The sequence below is a fragment of the Haliotis rubra genome, unplaced genomic scaffold, assembly GCF_003918875.1.
Source record: "Haliotis rubra isolate DU_JTF1 unplaced genomic scaffold, ASM391887v1 Scf1717, whole genome shotgun sequence".
Lineage (NCBI taxonomy): Eukaryota > Metazoa > Mollusca > Gastropoda > Lepetellida > Haliotidae > Haliotis > Haliotis rubra.
In genome coordinates, this window is record NW_025765689.1 from 25250 (window position 1) to 30031 (window position 4782).

A 4782-nucleotide genomic window follows, 5' to 3' on the forward strand; every position below is an offset into this window, starting at 1 on the left:
TATTAAACCACACCCACTTTATCTATCTAGATAGAGGCATTGAGAACACGTGCTTTCTCACATCAACATTAAACCACGCACACTATATCTATCTAGATAGAGGCATTGAGAACACGTGACTTTCTCACATCAATATTAAACCACACCCACTTTATCTATCTAGATAGAGGCATTGAGAACACGTGCTTTCTCACATCAACATTAAACTACACCCACTATATCTACCAAGATAGAGGCATTGAGAACACGTGCTTTCTCACATCAACATTACACCACACCCACTATATCTACCAAGATAGAGACATTGAGAACACGTGCTTTCTCACATCAACATTAAACTACACCCACTATATCTATCTAGATAGAGACAATGAGAACACGTGCTTTCTCACATCAACATTAAACTACACCCACTTTATCTATCTAGATAGAGACATTGAGAACACGTGACTTTCTCACATCAACATTAAACCACACCCACTATATCTATCTAGATAGAGGCATTGAGAACACGTGCTTTCTCACATCAACATTAAACCACACCCACTATATCTACCAAGATAGAGGCATTGAGAACACGTGCTTTCTCACATCAACATTACACCACACCCACTATATCTACCAAGATAGAGACATTGAGAACACGTGCTTTCTCACATCAACATTAAACTACACCCACTATATCTACCCAGATAGAGGCAATGAGAACACGGGCTTTCTCACATCAACATTAAACCACGCACACTATATCTATCTAGATAGAGGCATTGAGAACACGTGACTTTCTCACATCAATATTAAACCACACCCACTTTATCTATCTAGATAGAGGCATTGAGAACACGTGCTTTCTCACATCAACATTAAACTACACCCACTATATCTATCTAGATAGAGGCATTGAGAACACGTGCATTCTCACATCAACATTAAACCACACCCACTATATCTACCAAGATAGAGGCATTGAGAACACGTGCTTTCTCACATCAACATTACACCACACCCACTATATCTACCAAGATAGAGACATTGAGAACACGTGCATTCTCACATCAACATTAAACTACACCCACTATATCTACCAAGATAGAGACAATGAGAACACGGGCTTTCTCACATCAACATTAAACCACACCCACTATATCTATCTAGATAGAGGCATTGAGAACACGTGACTTTCTCACATCAACATTAAACCACACCCACTACATCTACCAAGATAGAGACATTGAGAACACGTGACTTTATCACATCAACATTAAACCCACCCACTATATCTACCTAGATAAAGACACTGAGAACACGTGACTTTCTCACATCAACATTAAAGCCACCCACTTTATCTACCCAGATAGAGACAATATACATGTTATCAGTGTAACAGTGTGTAGTTTTCACTTCAGGAAAGTATCCACAAAGAGGTGAGCATATATATATATACCCACTTGACGTGTTCCTCAAATGTCAAACAGAACCTAAGCTGACAGGTCATCGGAGGAGATTATGTGTAATGACTTTAACTTTCATTATCAATGGTTCAACAGTTATTACAGCAACAGAGTCACGGAACACGACTAGTTCATTATTTGGTTTGTAATTGGCTCCAAGAACTCTTCTAAATAGATTCTATATATTGCATGCACTGAAATGCAATAAATTGTACGGATGTTTTGATTTTCGTAGTTGAGACATATGATTTACTGAGACTGATTCGTTCGATGCAGAGACGATGTCGAGAGTACTGAACGCCAATGGTGGCCACACTAGGTACTAACTTCAGCGCCACCAAGCGTCTTTGTGGGATCCTCTATCTGACTTTTTCCGACCCCTACCGAACATCAATACTGGGACATAACCTATGAGAAGTTTCGTTGCATTACGTTGATTATTAAAACCAACACAATGTATCATAATTAAGAAAACAAATTAGTTCAAATTCTTATATGCGCTTCTTTTTTGAGAGAGTATATTAATAAACATCGATGGCTTTTTAATTCTGCTGGTTTTTTTGTACGCATTGGCTGCTTGAAGGTAATGAGATGTTTCCATTTACGATAGTGCGAAGGAATCGACTTTAGTCTAATATCATTAAAGTAACTACATCTCAGTAAATAATGAAGTTCATCAGCTATTGAGGGGAAGTCACATAACTTACATGTTCTATTGTCTGTGGTTATGCCCTCCCAATGGCCGGTCTCAATAGTTTGAAGGTGGTCAGTTGTTCTTAATTCCAGAATTGGATATAAACATTGGTTAGGAGAAAAGAAGTAACGTTCTAATATTATAGTCTTTTATAGTCTTATAAAATATAAATGATTTGGGGCTATTATTTATTAAAGACCACCAACTCTGAATAAATTGGGGTTTTTTAAAAAACGAATTCTACCTTTAATGCCAGCCATTCAGTGTTATCACATTCTGGATTACAGAAAATATTACCAAGACGTACATGATTTAACGTACATTCGATAACATTTAACCACTTGTCTTAATAGTCATATTGCTTGATAGTCGAGACTTGTTATTCTCTGATGTTGATGCTTCATGTATTATTATTAATCCCTGTGTGCCACAACTTCAGTGTTTGATGTCTTCAAATCCTTTTGGGCACGTTCAAATATGTCGTATCGTGCCTACGAAGATTTCAAAGTGCTCAAGAATTGTTTGCATCAATAAATATGCCTTATGCTTGCCCGATGCAACGAACTAATCCAGATATTCACTGTGTAAAAAAGGGTTGTAATGAGAGCAACACAGACTAGCCTTTGTCCTGTGTGTGTGTTTACATTGTTTATACCTACACAAACTGTTGTACTTGTTTCTGATGACAATAATGCTTTTTCGTATTTTTGTTCCATGAAAACTGAAGCCATCAACAGTGACGACTGGCTTTAATAGTTTATGGATTGATGCTGAAACATTTGTGTCTACTACCACACCTTTATGGAATCATGCATTCTGATTGGTGAATCCTGCTGTTTGTTTGTGTGTTTGTGTTCAACGCCAGACTGAACAATTTCCCAGCTACTTCACGATGTAAATAATCGAGCTTCGAACAGACAATCAGTGATTGGCACCATGAGTATCGATCAACGCAAATAGGATACGGTCAGCACAGGAAACATATCTGCAAGTCTGCCCACTCAATCCTGATAGTTGCCTCGTATGACAAGCATGGTTGCTGAATACCAATTCGAGGCCAGATCTTCACGGATGAGAGAATGCTACTATTGATAGGCTTTAATTTCTCAAGAGGACCACCACCAGTGTCACATGAGTTCATAATATCACACATGCAGTTTCGATCACATAATGGTGTGCATAATTTTTATTTAAAATTTTAAAGTACATGTAATTTGTTATTTCTTAGTAATTTATTTGCATATTTGGCCTACTAATAACGTTCACGTGACAAGATTTTGCACTTAAATGAAATTCATCTATAAACTGTTCAGAGTTACAACACGAACACAATCTATGTTCAGTCTATTCATTTAATTAATTTTCATGGGCGAGATCACTTATCACATGGCTGCAGGTTCCGGCCGAGGAGAAGAAAATATACTCGGATATTTCATTAAGAAAACTGTTAGAAATATGATAGCAATTGCAAGTTGATAGATTTAACAAAGACAAAATGCAACTTGACTGGCGTCATACAAAGAGAGGAATAGAATTGGCGTGGCCTCCCTTTTTTGCAATCTGATCCTCTGATATGGCGTTTTCGACATTGTCAATTTCAAATTATAAAAAAGTCATAAGCATACTTCAGAGGTACAGATAAACTGCGTATCTGCGTAAATTACTCAAAACATTAAATACAAACTCAAGTCTTATTAAGTCTATTGCATACAAGTACGCTTGGATTTTTGTAAATATATTAGATCTTACATGCGTGCACGCAAAAATGTCAAATATTAGCTAGCGTACAGGTGGCGTAGATAAACTAACTGAGGTATATTGAGAGGTTCTATTTCATCACACGAACAAGGCAACTCGCAGTCTTTCTTATTCGTTTCTCATATTACAGATCAAATATAAATAACATTTAAACTTTATAATTTACAATTAATGGAAAACGACAAAATACCCAATTGAGTTTAAATGGGGTGGGTACAATTTATTTGGTTACTCAGTGGAAAATTGGGATACCCAATTGAGTTGAACACAAGCGAGTACATAACTCAATGACCCAAAACGTTATCTGTAGCTCTGATACTTACACCGACAAACATTGTCCTCCTGTGGGGGTACGTAAGTCACAAAATATTCAAGACAAGTCTATACTTACCAGATTTTTTAAACGTAGTATTTTTGTAATTTCGAATTATGTCTAGATTTGCTTACATTCGCCAGTGGCTGAAGGGATGGTGTAAATCCAACTAGGATCCATGCACGTAGCAAAGGGACTGTAGGTCCCCGTGGTCCCTGGTATGGTGATACCTTCAGTTGTTGGCGATCTATAGCCTGTTTTTATCTTGTATCGTCCTCAATAGTAAAACTGTTTGAGATTTAATTACTAGTTTTGAATACATAGATTAGTGATAGTCTAGTTGGTTATACTGCCCTTCGTCGACGGATATTTTATAATGATTATCCTGTTTTCATCGCTATTTGGCTGTAATATTGCCGATGACATGTGCAATTTTAACTCACTCACTACACGGACAAACAAATCTATGGTTATGGTGTAGCGAGTATCCATTGTTATACAATACCCGTCAGTCGCAAGGCAGGTTATAAATACATTAGCTGCACGTATCGACTTTGCAGCGAGTG